We start from the raw sequence: 24727 nt of genomic DNA on the forward strand, positions 1-24727 counted from the left end.
TTTTCTCCATAGAGATAATAGCACATAGTTAAACCAACAGGAACAATAAATTGTTTTTACCAATAATTCTTTTTTCCTTTTAGGAGGGGTCATAGAAAATAGATCTTGGAGAGGGTTTTTAAAAATATATTTTATGTTATATTATATATTATAATTATATAAATATATATATATTTATTGAGATACATTTTACATATTAACATTATATGTTTCAGGTATAAAACATAATGGTTAGATATACTGTGAAATTATCAATATAAGTGTAGCTATCATCTGTCACCAGAGACTTACAATTATTTTTTGTGAAAAAATATAATTTTTATATTTATATAATTATATAAATATACATAATATAATTAAACCAAAAACATATTTGAAGTGTTGAAATAATTAAAATAAGAGCCCATATTTTTATTTTTTAATTTAAAATTTTTTTATTGAAGTATAGTGGATTTACAATATTATTGGTTTCAGGTGTACAGTCTAGTGATTCAGTATTTTTACAAATTATACTGCATTAAAAGTTATTACAAGATAAGGGTTATAATTCCCTGTGCTATACAATACATACGTGTTGCTTGTCTATCTTATACATAGTAGTTTATATCTCTTAATCCCATACTCCTATTTTGCCCCTCCCTCTCACCATTTACCTCCCTTACCTCTCGTCACTGGTAACCACTAGGTTTTTTACTATATCCATGAGTCTATTTCTGTTTTGCTGTATACATGTTTGTTTTATTTTTATTTATTTTTTAAAACTTTTATTGGGGTATAGTTGATTTACAACATTGTATTACTTTCTGCTGTACAGAAAAGTGAATCAGTTATATATATATATATATATATATATATATATGTATATATGTATATATGTATATATACATATATCCACTTTTTTTAGATTCTTTTCCCATATGGGTCATTACAGAGTATTGAGCAGAGTTCCCTGTGCTATACAGTAGGTCCTTATTAGTTATCTCTTATATATAGTGGTGTATATATGTCAATCCCAATCTCCCAATTTATCCCTCTCCCACCCCACCTTTACACCCTGGTAACCAGATGTTTTTTACATCTGTGACTCTATTTCTGATTTGTAAATAAATTCATTTGTATCATTTCTTTAGATTCCACATATAAATGATATCATATGATATTTGTCTTTGTCTGATTTACTTAGTGTGACAATCCCCAAGTCCATCCATGTTGCTGGCATTATTTCATTCTTTTTTATGGTTGAGTAATATTCCATTTGTGTGTGTGTGTGTGTGTGTGTGTGTGTACATCTTTATCCACTTATCTGTTTATGGACATTTGTGTTGCTTCCATATCTTGGCTATTGTAAATAGTGCTGCTGTGAATACTGGGTTCATGTATCTTTTTGAATTACTGTTTTCATTTTTTCCAGATACATGCCCAGGAGTGGAACTGCTGGATTATGTGATAGTTCTATTTTTAGTTTTTTTTGAGGAACCTTCATACTGTTTTCCACAGTGGCTGTACCAATTTATATTCCCACAGTGTACAAGGGTTCCCTTTTCTCCACATCCTCACCAACACTTGATATTTGTTCTCTTTTTGATGACAGCTATTTTGACAAGTGTGAAGTGCTATCTCATTGTTGTTTTGATTTGCATTTTTCTAATAATTAGTGATGTTGAGTATCTATTCTTGTGCCTTGTAGCCATCTGTATGTCTTCATTGGAATAATGTCTATTCAGATCTTCTACCCATTTTTTGATTGGATTGTTTGGTTTTTTAATACTGAGCAGTATGATCTGTTTATATATTTTGGATATTAACCCCTTCTCAGTCATATCATTTGCAAATATTTCCTCCCATTCCGTAGCTTGTTTTTTCATTTTGTCAATGGTTTCCTTTGCTGTGCAACAAGTTTTAAGTTAATTAGGTCCTATTTGTTTCTTTTTGCTTTTATTTATTTTGCCTTAGGGAACAGATCCAAAAACATATAGTTATGGTTTGAGTCAAAGAGTGTTCTGCCTATGTTTTTTTCTAGGAGTTTTATGGATTCAGGTCTTACATTTAGGTATTTAATCCATTTTGAGTTGATTTTTGTGTATGGTGTAAGGAAATGTTCTAATATCATTCTTTTACGTGTAGCTGTCCAGTTTTCCCAGCACCACTTATTGAAGAGACTATCTTTTCTCCATTGTATATTCTTGCCTCCTTTGTTGTAGATTCATTGACTATAGGTACATGGGTTTATTTCTGGGCTCTCTATTCTGTTCCATTGATCTATGTGTCTGTTTTGTGCTGATGCCATGCTATATTGATTACTGTACCTTGTAGTAAAATCTGAAGTCTAGGAGGGTGATACCTCCAGCTTTATTCTTTTTTTCTCAAGATTGCTTTGGCAATCCAGGGTCTCTTGTGGTTCCATATGAATTTTAGGATTATTTGTTCTAGTTCTGTGAAAATTGACATGGGTATTTTGATAGAGATTAAATCTGTAGATTGCTTTGTGTAGTATGGCCATTTTAAAAATATTAATTCTTCTAATCCAAGAGCATGGGCTATCTTTCCATTTCTCTGTATCATCTTCAATTTCCTTTATCAGTATTTTACAGTTTTCATGGTTAAGTTGATTCCTAGGTATTTTATTCTTTTTGGTGTGATTTTAAATGAGATTTTTTGTCTTGCTTTCTCTTTCTGATAGTTCATTATCGGTGTGTAGAAAAGCAACAGATTTCTGTATACTAATCTTACATCCTGCAACTTTGCTAAATTCATTTATTAGTTCTAACAGTTTTTGGTGGAGACTTTAGGGTTTTCTATATAAAGTATCAGTATCATGTCATCTACAAATAGTGACAGCTTTACTTCTTCCCTTCCAAATTTGGATGCCTTTTGTGTCTTTTTCTTAACTGATTACTGTGGCTAGGATTTTAATACTATGTTAAATAGAAGTGGTGAGATTGAGCATCCTTGTCTTGTTCCTGAATTTAAAAGAAAAGCTTTCAGCTTTTCAATACTGAGTATGATATTAACTGTGGTTTGTCATAAACGGCCTTTATTATGTTGACATATGTTCCCTCTATACCCACTTTGATGAGAGTTTTATCATGACTGAATGTCAGATTTTGTCAAATGCTTTTTCTGTCTATTGAGATGATCATGTGATTTCTACCCTTCCTTTTGTTAACGTGGTATATGTACCACATTGATTGATTTGCCAATATTGAACTATCACTGCAACACTGGAATAAATCCCACTGGATCATAGTGCATGATCTTTTTATATATTGTTGGATTCAGTTTGCTAATATATTGAGGGTTTCTGCATGTATATTCATCAAAGATATTGGCCTGTAATTTTCTTTTTCTGTATTGTCTTTGTCTGATTTCGCTATCAGGGTAATGGCAGACATGTAGAATGAATTTGAGAGTGTTCTATCATCTTTAGTTTTTGGATTAGTTTGAGAAGGATAGGTATTAGCTCTTCTTTATATGCTTGGTAGAATTCTCCTGTGAAACTGTCCAGTCCTGGATATTTCTTTGCTGGCAGTATTTTTTTTTTAATTACAAAATCAATTTCACTACTAGAGATTGGGTGGTCAAACTGTCTATTTCTTCCTGAGTCAGTCCTGCCAGGTTGTATGTTTCTAGCAATTTGTCCATTTCTTCTAGGTTGTCCAATCTGCTGGCATATAACTATTCATAATATTCTCTTATGACTTTTGGTATCTCTGTGGTATCAGTTATTTCTCCTGTTTCATTTCTAATTTTGTTTATTTGGGTCCTCTCTTTTATCCTTGGTGGGCCTGGCTAATGGTTTATCAATTTTATTTATCTTCTCAAAAAACTAGCTCTTGGGCTTCCCTGGTGGCACAGTGGTTGAGAGTCCGCCTGCTGATGCAGGGGACGCGGGTTCGTGCCCCGGTCTGGGAGGATCCCACATGACGCAGAGCAGCTGGGCCCATGGGCCATGGCCGCTGAGCCTGTGCATCTGGAGCCTGTGCTCTGCAACGGGAGGGGCCACAACGGTGAGAGGCCCATGTACCGCAAAAAAACCAAAAAAAAACTAGCTCCTGATTTCATTGATCTTTTCTATTTTTTATCTCTATTTTATTTATTTCCTCTCTGATCTTTATTACTTCCTTCCTTCTGCTGACTTTGGGCATTGTTTGTTCTTCTTTTTCTAATTCCTTTAGATAGTAGGTTAGGCTGTTTTCTGAGTTTTTCTTGCTTCTTGAGGAAGGTCTGTATCACCATGAACTTCCCTCTTCGAACTGCTTTTACTGCATCTCATAGATTTTGGAAAGTTGTGTTTCCATTTTCGTTTGTCTCAAGGTATTTTCTGACTTCATCTTTGATTTCTTCATTGACCCACTGGTTTTTTAGTAGCATGTTGTTTAGTCTCCACATGTTTGTTCTTTTCCCATTTTTATTTATGTAATTGATTTCTGGTTTCATACTGTTATGGTCAGAGAGAAATGCTTGATATAATTTCTATCCTGTTAAATTTGTTGAGATTTGTTTTGTGCCCTAGCTTGTGATCTATCCTGGAGAACATTTCATGTGCACTTGAAAAGAATATGTATTCTGCTGTTTGTTGATGTGATTGATATCTTGTAAGTATATATTAAGTCCAACTGTTCTATTGTGTCATTTAAGACCACAGTTGCCATACTGATTTTCTGTCTGGATGATCTGTCCATTGATGTAAGTGGTGGGTTAAAATTCCCTATTATTATTGTATTATTGTCAATTTCTACTGTTGTGGATCTTTGCTCATGTTGGCCAGAGACTGAGTCTAAGCTGTCTCCAATGTGCTACCTCTGCAGGTACCTGCAATTGTTTCCCTCACTCAGCTCAGACACCACCTCGGGTGCAAGTCCCTTTTGCTCCTCACAGGCAATCACTGCCCCCAGCCTCTGCCACCTCCTCCCTGGTGTGGAGCCACACTACAGGGTAGTCGGGGCCAGTGTGGACTCTCAGCATGTATCAGGAGGTGAGTTATGGTGGACCAGCCATCATCAGAGATCTGGGCTACTTCTGATGTGCTGCTTGAGTAAGTGCCAACAATGACCACTGCCACCCCACTCCAGGCTCTGCCCAGGACTGGGTCAACTCCATGGCTCATGGTTGGGTCTTGTAGCCTCCCCAGATCCAGTGCCACACTGTGATGTAGAGTGAGCAGGGCTTGAGCATTCACATGGCTTGTGCTGGGGTGCACTGAGGAGGTTGCAGGAAACCCAGAAACCACTAAAGCAGACCTCTCTCCATACTGTCAGGGGCAAGCCAGCTAGCAAATGCTCCTCACAAGAGGAATCTATGCTTCCCACAGTGCTCCTATTAGTCCCAGTGGTCCTCCAACCAGCCAATGAGGCTCATTTTCCCCAACCAGAACCCCAGGACTGGGGTGCCCAATCTGTGGCTCTCAACACTCACTCCCCAGGGAGGGTCTCCAGCTGTGTATTCTCCCTTTTCCTCCGAGTCTCCTCCCAGGGGCACAGATCTCAATCCCACCACTTTTCTTCCCTTCCTATCTGATTACATGTGTATCTTTCTTACAGCCTTGGTTGTAAGACCAAGACTGCTTCTTACATTCCTTCTCCCAGTTGCCAATTAGTTTTCAGTGAGAATTGTTCCACGTGTAGATGTATTTTTGATGTGTTCATGGGGGAAGGTGAGCTCCACATCCTCTTACTCTGCCATCTTGATCAACCCTTCATGAAAACCCACATTAAAAAAAAACCTTCTTAGAGACCTACCATTTAGGGGATATATATGTGTGTGTGTGTGTGTCTGTGTGTCTGTGTGTGTGTGTCACACAATATAGACTGTCAAGTTTACAGATAAATACCACTTATTATTATTATTATTATTATTTTAACCATTTTGCAGCCAAGTACAGCCACTGAATTTGTGTTTTTGTTACACCATTGGGAACAAGTTACTACCTAAAGGTTCGGCATATTCTTTCTATTTTATTGGTAAATATGAATTGCTGACCCATAACTTAAAATGTTCTAAATGTAAAAATGACAACAATTGCCCCATGTGCCTTCATGTGGATTCTCTTAAACAGTTACATAAACCAAACTTGTAAAAATTTAGATTTGAAAGCTATTGTCATAAACTATACTTTAGTTTCTAAAGTTAGTGTCCCTAAACTTGGAGGTCATATTCTTGTGTTTGACAAACACTGGTCTATAATATTTTATATATCAACTGAACAATAAAACTATAATATAAATTAATATTTCTTCCTGAGCAGATTTTTTAAAGTATTCCTATTTAGGTAATTCATATTCAATCAAAATATAGTTTCTGTCCTAAACCAATGTACAAGATTCAAGAACTCTCAGAACCAGAATACATCTTTAACATGAGCCAAAAACAAAAAAGTAAACAGAACATTAGAAAGAAAAGGAATATTCTGTTTCTGAAAAAAGGGGAAAATGCATATTTTTCTCTCAGTTATGAAGGCCATGGTACTTTCCCTGAAATAAACACTAATTCTATCTTCTTTGTTTTGAGTAACTCCATATTGGCTTTGGGAGTCATATTAACAATGTAACTCCCTACTCTCTACAATAACAACTACTCTCATCCGTAATATCATATTCATTTCTGGAATACCCACTGAACAATCAAATATTTCTTCCTATAGTTCTTTGACTTCTCTGTTACTTTCAGGTGTTCCAAAATCTGAACTGCATTGCACAAATTATCTAATAAACCTGATTCTCTTCCAAATATTCCAGGAGGCTGCCCTTTTCCCATAATGCCATCCAGACGGCCTTCAACCCACATGAAGCTATTAGAAACACAATAATATTCCATAAAGTTCTTGTCACACCAGCTCCCTCTTCTTATGTTCTGTTTATCTCCTCCAGTCTCACTTGCTGAATTCATATAAGATGCGGGAAATACTCTGTAAAATTCCCAGGCTTAAAGAGGGCCTCAACTATCTTTATGCTTGTGTGTTTCTATAGGCTTCTCTAGCATGAAAATAATGAAGAAAGAAGAAAAAGATGAGCTGGCTTATAAGATATTACTGACCAATGAGGAAAAACTAAAGGCAATGTACATAATGTAAACCAGTCAAATGGCATTTAAGTCCACCAATCAAATGCCCAGTATCATGGAATTTTTAAGTGAGTGCCTAGGAAGGAGGTTGCCCCAAGGTATTTTCCCCCTATATAAAAAAACTATTCTTCAAAAACCTGTAGTGGTCCTTCATCCTGAAAAGACAGATAAGAAGAAATAAGCCATAGCATAGTGAAGGTTCAGCATGATAGCTATCAGCCACTGGAACGAGAACCAAGTGCTTGGGCCAACATATCTGAGCCTCAGGTTAGGCCTGACCAAAATGAGTATAGGTGAGTTTTATGACAGCTCAAAATCCCTTCTAGAACTGTTTTATCTAAGTAAAAGAATGTGCCTGAACAGGCAGATTTATTAAAGGTCAGTACTTAGTGAGTCACACTTACTAGTAGCTAGAAGTCTCTAGAGCTCAAGAAGGAAAAAGTTCACCTTGAGTTTCCCAGACATCACCCTTGTCCTTCTTCCTCTTACCCTGCATTCACACCCACCAGGGACTACTGTGGGTAAATTCTAGGCAGGAAAGTGTAACTGTCTAAACATACACGGTTATGTAGTAGTGCAGTTGGAGTCGGTGGAGCCAGGTAAAAATGCAGGCTGAGGAACTTCCTTACAAGCCTGACAACTAAAAATGACACTGAGTCCAAAACCATAAGCATGCAGATGGGCTGGCTTTTGTCACTTGTTTTTAAAAATGTTCCTGAGCTTAAAAACCAGCCATCAACAACTTCTTACTTTGGCCTAAGTACTGTGGTATTCTTCCAGTCCATTTGTTGACATACAGTTTCCATGTTAATAATAGCTAATTATTTGGCAAAAACAACCAACAACCTATTTTCTCTCGATCTCACATAATTCAAATGGCTTAGAAAAAGTGATTCTCACACTGCAGTGGTTACTTTTTTTTTTTAAACATCTTTATTGGACTGTAATTGCTTTACAATGGTGTGTTAGTTTTTGCTGTATAACAAAGTGAATCAGCTATACATATACATATATCCCCATATCTCCTCCCTCTTGTGTCTCCCTCTCACCCTCCCTACCCCACCTCTCTAGGTGGTCACAAAGCACCAAGCTGATCTCCCTGTGCTATGCAGCTCCTTCCCACTAGCTATCTATTTTACGTTTGGTAGTGTATATATGTCCATGCCACTCTCTCACTTCGTCCCAGCTTACCCTTCCCCCTCCCCGTGTCCTCAAGTCCATTCTCTGCAGTAGTTACTTTTTTCTCCAACGGATTACATAAATTCAGAACTAGACTATTTGATCAAAATCTGAAGACATTTTTAGAGCATTTTAGTCTTCAAATGTATTAAGCGAGATATACAGCCTGTTTTCTTTAAAAAACAAAAAAGCTTTTCCTTTAAAAAATCAAAACAGATACAAACTTATAAATTGACACTTTAGAAGGATATTTTATTTTATCTTTAGTGTGTCAAAAATATACCATTTAGGATTTATTTGCAATTTGCCCTGGTAAGCAGCTTCGGTTTCATTTTCTTGCAGCACTTTTACTTTTTTGAGGGTAGGTGGCTGCAAAAAGAAAGATGTCTGTAAAATATCTGACTGACTGAATTATTCTCATCTTTTTCTTATGCTGTAGGAATTTCAAGTCTCTCTCCACTCCATATCAGTCATGAAATAGAGCTTTAAATATAAAACAAGGTCTGAAACTAGTTGACAGAGGTTACATAGAAGTGATGCTTCTGAAGCCCTGAAGCAATGACCACCTTATGACCCAGCAGTAGTCTTTTGATTCTGCTCTACCAAGAGCTCTCAGTGTCCACTGTGCCCTTTTTCTGATCAGGGTTATGACCTTTTGCCCTTCCAGGATGACTGGCTTTCCAAGAAAATTATGAGCTTAGGCAAAGGCTAGTAGATGGATGTATTTTTAGTATATGGATGGCAGAGGAATGCTGCCATCCTCCTTCCTATCATCCAATATTCTCTGCTGGGGTGTATGAACTTAATTAATTCTTGTCTCACTATCCTGGTTTGTGACATATCTGTGTTCCTATCTATACTATTATTTACTCTATGTTAACTGTTCTAATGATTTTATTCTTAAAGAATTTCTCCAATACAGTGGTCTCTAAGTTTTTTAGTTTACATATGCCATAATAAAAATGTTGAGTATGTACATTCAGCCATGTATTGTTCTATTCATAACAATGTACATGTATCACTGTACAAATATCATTCACATTATGACAAAGAGAAAAATGTCAAGGATAAGTTAAGAAAGGAATATAAATAGAAGTTCATATTTTGTACTGAAGTAGATCATCTTGCATAATTCCTAGAGTATGTGTGTCAAACTCTGGTGACCATTTTTCTAATATACATTAAAATAAAAACATAACTATTAAATTTTTTAAAAGCTGTATACTACCTACAATCACCTAGAGTACCACCAGTGATATGAATATTACACTTTTCTACTTGCAGAGGAAAGAGTTAGCATAACAAAGAGAAACACTTTCCCTGTTCTCAAATAATACAGTAGTCTTTTCCCTTTCAAACCCTTGGCTTATTGTATGACTCTTTCCAACCAAAAGTTCTGATTCAAAAATCAGAAGATGAGAAGAGTGGTCCTCACAAAGTCAGAACGTTCATCCTATTCTTACATCTTCCGTATAGCTCATGCTGGCAGCCACAAACATAGATGATGTGATTACTATAATGCTGGGGACAGAAACGAGTCTATTTTCAATACTTGGATAAAGCAAATGCTCCACTCCCTCAAAGGATATAATTTCTAGTGCTTCAAAAACCAAAAAAGAGGATACTGATGCTGAGATCTGAAGAAGAGCCTACCAAATGAAGTATTTTTCAATTGATAGAATTGACAGGCTTTGGGGTTTTTTGTTTGGTTGGTTTTTATTTGCTTTTTGCATTTTGCAAATCATAGTAGGGAGCACCTCAGAAACAACTAAATATTACTGACTACTAATCTAAGCACGTGGGGTTTTGTTTTGTTTTGTTTTTCCGATGAGAAAACTAAGGGTCAGATTGGCTGTGACTGATCTAAAACCACATGCTGGAACCAGGATCCAGAAACCAAGTTTGTTTGTATTCAAAGCCCTAGGCTTTCCCGAGTACATAATGGTGCCTTTTTGCTTATTCTAAACTAATGCTACAGAGCATTTACAAAGCTTCCTTGTAGCTCATCTAGCTCACTGGTTTACTTCTGAATTTCACATATTACATGAACAATGTTATAACAACAACAAAGGAAAGAATGCTATTTAATAAAGAAACTCACAGTATCAAAATTAACACAGTAACTGTTTTCACTTTTCTATGTTCTCTCTCAGTTCTATATTGTAAGTATAAAATTAACTATAGATGTAATAACTAAAGATAAAATTTATATTCAGATTTCTTGACTTAATATTGCATCACAACACACTTCTTCTGTATTTCTATAACATCTTCAAAATGGATATTAATGCTTGGGTAATCTACAGATTTCATGAATTATGACATTATTCTATCACTAGGCATTTAGATTATCTGAAATATCATTTTGGTACACGAAGCTTTTTCTTTTAATAATTTTCTTATGCTAAAATCTCAGAAAGAGACTCTATAAGTCTTGATCTATCATTTTCTCATTATCCAGACACTGCTGCCAGAGAGCCTGCTAATCTTACCACAACCTTGCCAATATCAGGAACTCACTTCTTTCTCTTTCTCTCTCTCCTTCTCATTTTCTCTCTCCCCCCACCCCCTCACTCTTTCCCTCCCTGTCTTTCTTTCTCTCTTAATTTACATAATAGTTGACTATGCTTCCCACTCTGTATATTTTATACCCATGACTCATTTATTTTGTAACTGAAAGTTTGTACCGCTTAATATCACTCACCTATTTTTCTCCTTCCCCCACGCCCCTCTCTTAGGCAACTATCAAGTTTGTTTGTTGAATCTATGACTCTGTTTCTGTTTAGTTATGTTTGTTCATTTGTTTTTTAGATTTCACATAAAAGTGAAGTCATATAGTATTTGTCTTTCTTTGTCTGACTTATTTCACTTAGCATAATACCCTCTAAGTCCATCCATGGTGTCACAAATGGTAAGATTTCATTCTTTTTCATGGTTGAGTAATATTTCATTACATATAAATACACACACGTACCACATCTTCTCTATCCATTCGTCTGTTTATGAACACTTGTGTTGCTTCCATATCTTGGCTATCATAAATAGTGTTGCTATGAATACTGGGGTGCATGTATCTTTTTGAACTAGGGTTTTCATTTTTTCCAAATATGTACCCAGGAGTGGAATTGTTGGTTTATGTGATAGTTTTATTTTCAGTTTTGGGGGGAACCTCCATACTGTTTTCCGTAGTGGCTGCGCCAATTTGCATTCCCACCAACAATGCACAAGGATTCCCTTTTCCCCATATCGTTGTCAACACTTGTTATTTGTTGTCTTTTTTGTAATAGCCATTCTGACAGGTGTGAGGTGATATTGATATTTCATTGTGGTTTTGATTTGCACTTCCCTGATGATTAGTGATGTTGAGCATCTTTTCATGTGCCTGTTGGCCTCTTTGGAAAAATGTCTACTCAGCTCCTCTACCCTTTTTTAAATTATGTTGTTTTTTTTTGATGTTGAGTTGTATGACTTCTTTGTATATTTTGGATACTAACCCCTTATTAATTACATGGTTTGCAAATATCTTCTTCGTTTTGTTGATAGTTTCTTTTCCTATGCAAAAGCTTTTTAGTTTAAGGAGTCTCACTTGTTTATTTTTGCTTTTGTTTCCCTTGCCTGAGGAGACATATCCAGAAAAATAAGGCTAAGACTGATGTCAAAGAGTGTACTGCCTATGCTTCTTCTAAAGGTTTTATGGTTTCAGGTCATACATTTAAGTCTTTAATCCATTTTGAAGTCCAGTTTGATTCTTTTGTAGGTAGCTGTACAGTTTTTCCAACACCATTTATTGAAGTGGTAGGCCTTCCCGCATTGTATACATTTGCTTCCTTTGTCATAGATTAATTGCCCATATAAGTGTGGGTTCACTTCTGGGCTCTCTATTCTGTTCCATTGATCTATGTGTCTGTTTTTCTGCCAGTACCTTACTGTTTTGGTTACTTTAGCTTTGTAGTATACTTTTAAATCAGGGAGCCTGATACCTTCCGCTCTCTCTCTCTCTCACACACACACACACACACCACCACCACCCCCTTTTTCTCTTAATTTAAGAGAAGTAAAAGTGTTGTTTTATTATATGGTATTTCTTCTTTACTAAGAAGAATGAACAATGTTACATATATTTACTTACTAATGTGTTTCCTCTTTGTGAATTGTGGCCTTAAGTCTCTTTCCCAATTCATCATTTGACTGGATCAAGCCTTCCTTACTGAGCTGATCTGCAATATGTTTGTTAAGCTTTATCACTCACAGATGTATGACCTTGGGCAAGTTATTGCAGCTCCCTGTTACTGGATTCCTAATCTATAAAATGAGAATAATCATCTCATAAAGTTGTTGGGAGCATTAAATGAATCAATCTGCATACTAAATTCATAGAACATTTTCTGGCACAAAATAAATCCTCAATAAATATAGTATATTTTCTCTAAAATACTCAATATATTACTTGCTTGTAAAGGCATCTCCCCAGTCTCTGTTTTGCTATTTATTAAACTCCTTTGTCTTTCTATTCATTTATCAATTCATTAACTTACCAGACTGGATAATTTTGCTTGTGCTTAATTCTTGGTAGAACTAATTTTATTTGATGGACTGCTTTACAGATTGATGGGACACTTTGGGACTGCTGAATTTCAGGCCCAGTAACAAGCTGTCAGCATTGTACAGAGAGACCTCAGAGCTCCATAGGGCTGGTTATCCACCCATGAATGTCACCGAGGGTACTGAGGGTTATGGACCAAGTTCAAGATGTGGGCTTTTATGTAAGGGTCATCCTAATGGGTCCCCACACAGACCACAGAAAGAATGATTACATGCTATTTTACAAAACATTTCTTCAACCCTTCCTATGTATACGTTACTAAACTATGAAGAAAAAAAAAGGTGAATTCTCCACCTTTAATGTTTCTTGAACTCATTCAGTAAGATTTTCTGAGTGATGTGCTCCATATACTTCACCCTCACAATCTGGAATATAGAAGTTGTGCAGGTTTAGAGTATGGGGAAAAAAGTTGAATTCAATTTTGGCAATCTGAGATTGAGGGCCAGAAAAACATGCTGAGTAAACAGGTGGAAAAGGCTGGCCTGGAAATCAGGAGAGGAGTATGGATCAGAGCCACAGACAGCAGCAAAGTCACAGGGATGTTTGAGATGAGGCAGGGAGGTGTACAGAGAAAGAAAAGAAGAGGACCCGGAATGGAGCCAGGGAAGACAGACACAAAGGAGAGGTGCCCACCAAAGAGGCTGAGAAGGAACAGAGGGGAAAGGAAAAGTCACAACTATGGTGGCACAGATTTCAAGAGAAAAGAGAGCATTTTAAGAAAGAAGAAATGGCTAACAGTATCAAATCACTGTGAGAGGTCAAAGAACATTGGGATTATAAATGGCCTTTAGATTTACAAAAATGAAGAGAATGTGTGGTCATGACAAGAACATTTTTAGGAGAGTGGAGAAAAACTGGAGTAGGTTGAGCAGCAAGTGGTAGTTAAGGAAATAGTTGGATTACAGAGAGACAACTGGTTTTAGAATTTTTGTTCTGAAGGGTGGTAGATATGTTGAACAGGAGCTGAAGGAGATATGGGATGGAAGGAGGAATTTCTGGTTTGGTTTGGTGTGTGTGTGTGTGTGTGTGTGTGTGTAAGATGGGAGAGATGAGCATACTGAAATGCTGATGGGACTCAGTTTAGTTGAGACAAAAATGTGTGTGTATGTGTGTGTATTTATAAAATCTCTCAATATGTAGCAAACATCTATATTTATAAAGACATTAACAACTTATGTTTTTGGAAAGCTCAAAGAGCTGGAACGCAGTAAAAAATGTTAGATAAAAACATATAGGACTCTGATAATCAAAATGGATTTTACAAATTCATGCACTAGTTTCTGGGCACCAATATGTGAAAAAGAAGGGATTTGTTGTCAAATATGCCTGCAGTCCAATCCTAAGTTACTAGCTATGTGATTTTGGATGATTTGCTTAAATCTAGTCAGACTCAATTTATTCATCTCTATAAAAGAGATAATACAATTTTCCTAGTAGATGTTTGTGCTGACAAATAATAATACTAAACACTTGCTGTCCACAAACCATGAGTCAAGCCTGTGTATCTCAGTGACATTAGTTATTGGAAGCACTACAGATGTTGTTGGAGAGGTACCTATTTATGCTATAGGAATGGAGTTTGAGTGGGTATTGATCCTAGTAGTAGCCCTGGAACTCACTCTTTGAAATAGACCAAAATGCCATCTTTCCTTTTGACCATGACCCACTGTGTCTAGGTTGGAAAACAGCAAGGGGAGCCAAGCGAGTCCCATCAAAATTTGCCTGGGCTAGTCCTTACAAGTCATATGAAGATATTCATTTTATTTTTCATGGTTTGTACACATTTTTATAATCCTTATGTCTTTTTCTTTTTACTAGAGAAAATAGGAATCTATCATATATAATAGCTTATGATATAGACCTAGATATGATATGCTTTTATACAAATTATCATTTAGAAATATTCCTGCTGAATATCACATAACGATATCTTATGCCTTGAAAGATCATAGTAGAAAAGTGCAAAGAGTTGTGTACCAGGCCTTGCACAAATGTGCACACCAGAGATGCCCTGTGCTTCTATGGTTTCCTGTGGGTGGATTCTGCTTACCCTGATCATATAGTATTGTTCTCATCTTTGGTATCTTCATCCCTGTGTCACTTCTGTGTTATTATCCTCATAATTGACTTTAATAAACACCGCTGATAGCCATTAAATTTTCATGCTTTTATTCTGTTCTCCATTCTCTCCCTCTATCCTTTCTACTATCTACTTTTCACTCCATCACATTTGTCAATTGTTTTCAGAAATGGCTGACCTTCTATAAGCACCTCTCTGCTTATATGGAGTATCTTTGGAGTCACTAGTGTTTCAAAAATTGTCTGGGAGAGCTCGGATTTTAATATAATAACAAAGATAATAGCTCTAATTTATTGAGCATTTACCATATGCTCAGCAGTGTCCCAAGAGCTTCATATACATATTAATCTGCACTATAACCCTATGAGTTAGGTGCCAAGATTATCTCATTTTATCGATGAAGCCACTGAAGTATAGACTGGTTAGTTTGATTAGTTAATTTTCTCTGAGTCATCCAGCTAATAAGTGGTTGAGTAGAGTTAAGCAGTTCTCATGTCCTTTATAATTTTTCTGCTTCTGATGTGTCACCATTTATTTGAAGTCTGCAATAGTGTCTCTCCCAGCTAAGCAGTCCTCATTATTATCATCTTATCTATTGTTCTTGTTAAGTTGGGTGGATTTCGGTAAGTGCACATGTCATGAGTTCAGAAAGCCACCACTGAACCTGCCCCTGATGGCACCCAGATCTATAGTTTTAGTTATCCTCTTGAAGTTCACCACTCTCTACTCCTAGCAGATCATCTTGCATATGGTGGATGATTCCAAAGATATTTGATGGCTCTAATGCTGATTTTGAAATAATAAAGCCTGGTACATGCAAATAACGTCTCTGAATTCATTTGACAGCACATATAATGAACCAATAAAAAACCACTAAACCTTTTTAAACCACACAAAATGAACAGACTTAATAGAAAAACTCAGAAGTATTCAGGCAAATAATGTAGTACAACTGGGTGGCAAGATGGTTAAGAACACTAGATCTTTTTAAATATTTGCTACTTCTCTACTGAAAATACAAAAGAAAAATAGTGATTTTAGGACATCTGGAAAAGGAACAAAAAACTAAACATTTCCTTAAATCATACGTGTACTATGTCATGGGATTATGTTTGAGGATTAAATTAAACAATGCACATAAAGTACTTGTCACAGTAGCTAACATATTGTAAGTATCAGTGAAGTTTCATTATTGTCATTGCTTTCATTTGTATTTCTTGGTCAGTGATATTCAAATTTCTTTGTTTCAAAATTGTTGTCCTTTGCCTATTTTCTATTTGCTTATTTAATTATTTATCTATTTTGAAATACATAAATATAATTACATGATTCGCATATCAAGATTTATAAAAATGTACCCAATGAAGGATCTCCTTCCCATCTCTATCCTGCATTAGATGAGTTACCATATCCCCAATTAGGTTATCACTCTTCTTTCTTATTTATATTGTCAGAGGACAACAGTATGGACATGCAATCCAAACACACACATACATACACACACACACACACACACACTTGTGTGTGTATGTCTTATATATACATATAATTTTTCTTTATCTTCTATACAAATCATATCATACTATATACTTTTTTTATGTCTGCCTAATTCCTCCTCATTGGTCTTCGTTTTCAGAAATTTCCTGGGTATTCTTCTTGATTTTCGTATGAATTATACAATCAACTTGTCTAGTTTTGGGGAAAGAAAGATTTGGTATTTTTATCAGGATCATGTTAAATTTATAAGTAAACCCAGGAAGGATTAGCATCTTAATGATGTTCAGTCTTTCTATCCAAGACATGCTATGCCTTTCCATTTGTTTATACAATCTTTTGTGGCCTTCAAAAGTATTTAAAATTTTTCTTCATATAAGTCTTACATTTATTCTTAAGCTCATACCTACAAATTTTATTTTTATCACCATTGTAAAACAGCTATTTTTCCCATTATACTTTGTATTTTGTTGTTTATTAATGTGAAATCTATTGACATTTGTATATTAATTTTATATCCTGACACCTGAATGATTTTTTTGTTGTATTAATTATAGTTGATTTTCTTGGTTTTCAAAGTATTTAATTACATATTTGCTTAATAATACTTTTACCTTCTCATTTTCAATTTTCATTTTTTAAATTTCTTTCTCATCTATTTGCATTGGCCAATTCACCAAGTACAATAATAAACATGGATGGTGGAGATCCTTTCCTTATTTCTAGTAAAAGTAGGAATGCTTCTAATGTGTTCCCAGAAAACATGATGATGAGTTTTGGTTTGAGATGGATATATTTTCTATTGAGTTTTAAAAATTTAGAATGAATATTAAATTTTGTAATGTGACTTTTAATGTCTGTGAAAATGGTTGTATAATTTTTCTTTTCTTAATATATTATTAGATATCCTAATATTGAATATCCCAGTCATATGGTATAATTCTTTGAATATGTTTCTGTATTCCAAATGCTAAAATTTATTTAGAATTTTTGTATTGATATTCTAGAGAGACATTGATCTAGAACAGTGATTATTCAATCTGACTACATATTACAATAAATAGGGAGCTTTAAAAACATCAAAAAACCAAAACTGACTCTCTCCCGCCATGCTCCAACCAATTATATCAGACTCTACGAAGGGGCAGCCTGGGTATCCAGGGAAGTCTGAAAACATTGGTATATCATTTCCTTTTTGTATAAATTCAAATGTTGTTATTGTTGCTATTTTTAAATCAGTATTAGGCTCACTTCTTAAAGTACTTTGGAATTTTTTTCTTTTCACCTACGATCTGAAAATTTTAAACAGCATTGGAACTATCGCTTTTTAGAGGTTTAGTGGTAATTCCCATGTAAAAACATCATCAGAACTGGGTTGGTTGGGTTTTTTTTGGTGGGGGGTATGTGGAGAGGGAGTGGTGTATAACTGAAAACATTTTCTATTTCTTCTATGGAAAAATATCTGTTTATGCTTTATACTTCTTTTAGAGTCAATTTAAGTAAATTATTGCACCTAAATTTTAAAATTTATTTGCATAATATTGAGAAGTCATATAGTCTCTGATATTTTATTTTCCTCAATTTTGTGGTTATTCTACTTTATTCTGTGAATTGTATTTTAGGCTTTTATCTTTAATAATTCAGCTACTAGCTTAACCATATATTTTTTGTTCCTTGTTGCTCAATTTTTTAACATTAATTTCTGTGGTTCCTTCTTATTTCTTACATTCATTTTGTTGTCCCTTTTTACATCAGATAACTGATTTTTGTAGTCTTTATTATTTACTTACACAAGAACTTAAGGCTATGAATTTTCTTTCAACATTGCTTTAGCTATATCCTATCAGCTGTCATAGGTACTGTAGTGTAGTTACCAGTTTTTTACATATTCTGAAATTTGTTTTTGTTTCCACCTTGACCCCAGAATTGAGACATTTTCCTCCAGGAGGTAGGGAATTTTATTTTCTGATTTTGTTCATAATTTTAGTTTTGTTGCTTTGTGATCAGACAATGTTTGCTTTGCTATTTATACATCTGGAGACAATTGTGGTTTCTTTGGTTGCACAGGATGTGATCAGGGTAGGGGTTCATGGTTATTGGAAAATCACATTTTCCCTCTATTTTTATGAAATAGAACTTAATATAGAGTACATAAATCTACATTATTATTTCATTCTTCTGTATATCTACTTTTTTTTCAATTCATCTAATCACAGACTCTAAGAGGTGAAATATTGTGTTTCCATTTTTCTTTGCATGTCCTATATTTTTTATATGTTGATGCTATGGTATTAGTGTATAGAGAATTATAACAAGTATATATTCATTGCAAATTTCATCCTTCAGCATTACAAAGGACCTTTCTTCGTCTTATTTACATAATTATTTTGGCCTGATTTTTTCTCACTGGATATTAATACCATGTTTTCATCTAACTTTTCTGTTTACATTGGCATGGCATGTCTTTGCCTATCCTTTCAATTTTTCTAAATCATTTGGATATATGCATTCTTTCCTTATTTCTAACATAAGCAGGAATCCTTCTAATGTTTTCCCAGAAGGCATGATTATGGGCTATATACAATAGTGGCTCCCAATCGGGGATGATTTCCCCCCCAACCAGGGGGTTATTTGGCAATGTCTAGGGACATTTTTGGTTGTTATAACTGAGGGTGGTTGATGAGGTACTACAGGTATCTAGTGGGAATAATCCAGGGATGTTGCTAAACATCCTGCCATGCACAGGACAGCCCCCCACCTACACACCCGGCCAAAGAATTATCCAGCTCAAAATGTCAATAGTGATGAGGCTGAGAAACCCTGATGTACAGACTGAATGGTTTTGTTCTGTGATCCAAATGGAAATCATTAGTCTTTTAATAGTTGATTTTAGATGACACATTATTGCTATGATAAATATATTTTGTCTTGATTATGTCATATGTTTCTTTGTAGTTACTGTTTTTTCAGTCTTTCACTGTGTGGTCTATTTTCTTTTACATGTTTGTAGTTCTTATAATATTTATGAATATGGTTTTTAATTTGTTTTAATGATTACCTTTATAGCTATATCTGTATAAAATATCTTTGGTCCTCTGATTTTGGGGGCTGTATCAAATAGTTTCCTACTACGAGCAATGAAAAAAGTATCATGCTTTCTCTTCCTCAGCATTCCATCCTATTCTTCCCCAACTTGATTTTGGTCAATGGTATTGTATTTCTTAATCTTTTCCTTTGTACTACTAAGTGGTTATATTTCTACAAGTTGATTTATCAGTGGTAGGTAATATTCATTAATTCACAGCTACCATAGATGAACAGATAATCACATACTTTATTTTCCTTCCACTTTCCCCTCCTAATTTTATTGGTTGTATTATTGTATTATTTTTACCATGACATACTGACATACTTGCTACGCAAAGTATGGTCCAGAGACCAGCAGCATCAACATCAGCTGGGAGTAATTAGAAAGATAGAAACTCAGTTCTCACCCAGACCTAATGTTTCTGAATTTGCATTTTAACCAGATTCCTAGGTGATTTTTATGTTCCTTAAAGTTTGAGAATCACTAACCTATAAAATTTACATTCTGGCTGTCACTCTACTTTCCATGTTAGTTTTAGTCTTAGTTCTATTAAATATATGGGATGTTCACTGCCAGTCATTTGGCTGTGCTCCTCCAAGCTATCTCTTGCTATCTCAAAGTTCATTTTCTAGTAATTTCCTCTAGAAGCGTTCACTGTAAGAATATACCTAGACTTCTTGTATTTTCAAAACAGTTGATTTATAGTCTAAATACCATAAGGAGAGTGTGACAAGCTATAAAATGCCTCACCCATATTTTCTTTCTTTAAGCATCTTGCAGATTTAATTGTATTATCTTTGGGGATTGATGATTGCCGTGTAGAAATTTGAGGCCAGACGGATTTTTTAATCCCTTAAAAACAACAGTCTTTTTTTTGTCTGACTGCTCAAGCCCTATAACTTTGCTAGAATGTTTTGGGTGTTGACCAAAATGGGTCAATTTTCCTGGCCCTGGTGCCCATTCAATAGGTAAATTCATCCTTTCAGGAAAATTTTCTCAAATTGTATCTCTAAATAGTTGTTTTCATTTCATTAGTACTGTGTTTCCTTTCATAAGGAATCCAAATAAACACAAGGTAGGTGTCCTTTTCATGCCTTCCATTTCTACATCTTCTTTCTGACCCTTTTTATCTCTTTCTTTATATCCAGTTCATTTGCTTATCTTATTTCTACCCTCTGTGTCCTTATCATGGCCTCCACAGTGTCTCTTGGCCTTATGATGCTTTTCCCCTTTCACCTTCTTGTCTGTATTTCATTATTTTACTTTTACTACTTTCCTGAGCTCTTCCAGCTCACTTTACATTCTTCCTGCCCCCTCATCAATTCTTTCTGGAATTCTTGCATTTCTGCATTGTGGTTTTTCTCTAAAGAGATGATTTTTTTTTAAATGAATGACATCACATTTATTCACACTTTTCATCTCTCCCAGCAACATTGTTCTAGTAATATTTTTTTTTTGGTCACTAAAGGATGATGTTCTTTTCCTCCTTTTAAAATTTTACTTTTTATGTATGCTGTATCCATTTTGTGTTTTTACATTTGCATCTGTGTATTGTATGAGTTGGGGGTTTCTGGAAGAGCTGTTTGTAAGAAGTTGCTGTATATGTGAAGAAATTAGGTATGCCCCAGGCTGGTTAGTTTTCACAGAATCTCTTGTCAGATAAAGCCAGCCAACCTCCTGCTAACGTGGCTTGTGGGTATAATCCCTGGCGCCCCCACATCCTCAAGCATAATCAGCTTTCAGGGGAGGAAGACTCTGTCACCTCCCCATTCAACGCCCCCAACCCTAGCTTCGAACCCTCTTTGCAGAGAAGAATCCATCCATTTTCCCTCAGGGTGTATCCCTGACCACAGGAAGTATATTTGTATTGGAGAATTATGGCACCTGGCACTGTTGGTTCTCTCTCCTCCATATTCAAACAGTTCCTCCAAACAGTTCCTGTGCAAACACATTTCCTATTGGCCACTCTTGCACACATTCTAGAGTCTGTATTCCCATTCATCTAAAAATACCAGCTAGGTTTTTGCTTTCCTTTCTCCATGTTGCTTTTTTTAAGGTTTCTAAGAAGACAAAGGAAAAACGTTGAGTTCATAGGCATATATTTCTAGCAAAATTCTTCTCTTACTGATTTTTAAGAACACTTTTAACATTAAGAGTAACACTGTCTTTTATAAGCTTTCCAAATTTTACCTTTGTTCGCCTTTTCAGTTTTTTGCATAAATAAAATTTTAATTTCCATGTCATCAGAGCTATTTAATCTTTCTCAATGTCTCCTTTCTTTGCTTTTATGCTAAAATGGCTTTCTCTGTACTGAGACTATAAATTGGTACCATATCTTGCATCTAGATATTTCTTCTGGATTTAATTTTTACATTTAACTTTTTAATTGATCATAAATGTATGTTCACATATTGTGTGAGGTAGAGTTCTAAATTATTTTTTCATTTTAATTATTGCAGTTTTGTAATGTGTTTAGTACTTCTCCATATCACTTTGTCAAAATTAATTATCTTTGTATGTTTAAGTTTTTTTCTGAAAAATAATTTCCAGTTTGGAGATATTTACCCTCTATATTTATAGATATAGATATAAACATAGGTAATCCTTTCTAATTAATTCTTCATATGACAAATAATCATTACTTCCAAGAAAATGCAGGTAAGAGGAAAAAAATCAGGTTCCATTTTAAAAAAAAAACATATACACACAATGAGGTTTAATGATTCATGTGTATGGAAATTAGAAATAAAACCAAGATGGTGAATGGTTTAGAACTATTTCTTCCTCTACCTTCCTTTCTCCATTGACCTTCATTCAAATCCCATAACTTTACTCCTCTTTCTATTAATAATCATAACTTGGGGAAAAAATAATGCTTTATTAATTCTCAGACAAGTGTAATTTTGAATCTCAGTATATTCTCCTAAACTAATTACTTAAGTTTTTTAAAAAATAAATCCTTCTAATAATTTAAATCCTTGAAAAAATAGGAGAAAAAGTAACTTAAAGAAGTGAGTAGAAAATAAAGGAAGAGAACTGTGTGAAACACAGATCATATCAGATAATATTTAATGCAGTATAATAGATTGTCACCAAAATAAATAATAACAACAGCAATAATCATAAAGTAATAATAATTAGTCATGGCAGGATTTCACTGGCTACCATTGATTGAGCTCTGGCTTGCAGCCTTGTGCAAAGCTCATGTAACATGTTATTTAATTTCTCATAAATACCCAGGAGGCAGGCAGTTCAGTTCCATAAAAAAGGAAGTGGAGCTTAGGGAGGCTAAGAATGTGCCTTGGGTTAGGAGGTGTGGAGGAAGGATCAAACCCAGGTCTGCCTCATTCCACAGCCTCTTCACTTAACCACTATGCTTGCTTAAGGGAATTTTCAGGGCGGTATCTCAGGAAAAAGCCTGTCTGGAGAAACTGGCTTCAATGGGCAAAGAGACCAGTAGGCCATAAACTGGAGTTTCCAGCCATTCCCAGAAGCTTACTGGGGGTGTACAGTTGTCATGCGTCATAGAGCCAGCACTGGAATCCTCCTCCCTTCTCCTTCCCAGCATTGTGGACTGGCTACGGGAAGCATGGCCACAATGGCCCTTAAGTGTACTGTTCTAAGGATATAAAAGATGGGAGTGGTTAAGGCATGAGATCAGGAAACAGCAGCAGGCAGGCAAGTTAGTTAGAGAGCCATCAATCATTCATCAGATATTCAAGAAATATTTATTAAGAGCCTACGCTGTGCCAAACACACTTAAAGCACTTGGGATTTAGCAACAAACAAAACAGACAAAGATCCCTGTCCTCCTGGAGCTTGCATTCAAGTGTGGGGGAGATAGACCAAAAAAACAGTCAACAGCCAATTAGGTCAGACTGTAGTAAACGTTACACAGAGAGAAAATGATTAGGGTAGATGGGACAGTGGGGGTGAGAAGTAGGGAGCAAGTGTTAGGGAAGGTCCCATCAAAGCAGCGTGGACTGTGCAAAGCTCATTCAAATGCCTAGGGCTTTGGAAGTGGTGGAAACACTTGCTCTATTCTAATCTCTTTCCCTGTGACAATGGCTAAAGTCCTTATTGGCACCAATGTTATCATAATAATCAGCATCAAGATGATATTATTATTATCATTATTATTGGCTATCATTTATAAAGCTATTATGATGTGTCAGACACTACGATGCAAACCATTTTACAAATATGATTTCATCAGCATCCATTTCACGTTGTCTTTTATTTCTCTGCATTTGGCACTTTGGTACAATCCTATTTGGCCCATGACAGTGGCCTCACAATCACATCCTTCGTATTCCTCACGGGGCTTTGCACACCCCAGGCCCTCTCACACAGAGCAGAGGCACTCAGAACATATTTGCTGATGACTGAAAAATACAGTTTCATAGACAACCAGTATGGGGACCAAAACTATAGATGGAGAAATCAAACGGCAGGGACCTGTGTGCACAATACCAGGAAGCTGTGGGAAGGAGGGCAACCTGTCCTCAGCAGCGAAACAAAAGCAGAAGCGTCACTGACCACCCATTCTTCGCACTCCCCCTTTTCGCCTGTTGCCATTTTCTTTTCTTTTCCTCCTTCTTCCCCTCCCACCCCTTTCAACGTTTCACTTTCCAAGGATGCTGCCTGAACTGCTCCCGAGCAGTCTGTGCTCTCTCATAATTGATAAATGGAGGTGTTTTCCAATAACCTTATAAATCACAGCATGCAAATGGTTACAGTCGGGATGGGGAAGACAGACTCTGCTGGGTTACAGAAGCCATAAGTACCTTGAAAATAAAGAATAACCCTTGCAAAATGACAAAGATAATTTCTTTTAGCATAATTGCCTGGCTAGGTATTAGCCATGAAATTACAGAAGAAGAAAAAAAAACCAGACACCAACAACAGATACTCTTATTTTAAGAGAACAAAAACGCATGATGTATTCCAAAACAGTTTGTGATCATCAAATTACATAACCTGTTATGTTTTATACCTAAATGGCTTATTTTTCACTGTGTTTTATCCTGTTTGCTGCCTTGAGTTCTCTCAGAAGTAGGTAGAATATGAATCTTCAATTAAATTTTTTATCACATAAGAAAAAAATTCACGAGCCAAAGCCAAAGAGGTCAAAGTATAAAACTGCTTGGGTATTTATCATTCTGAGATACAAAGAGTTAACTTTTTAAAATATATGACCTCTATCATTGTGGAATCATTATTT

This window comes from Mesoplodon bidens (genome assembly GCF_964165515.1).
Source record: "Mesoplodon bidens genome assembly, chromosome: 14".
NCBI lineage: Eukaryota > Metazoa > Chordata > Mammalia > Artiodactyla > Ziphiidae > Mesoplodon > Mesoplodon bidens.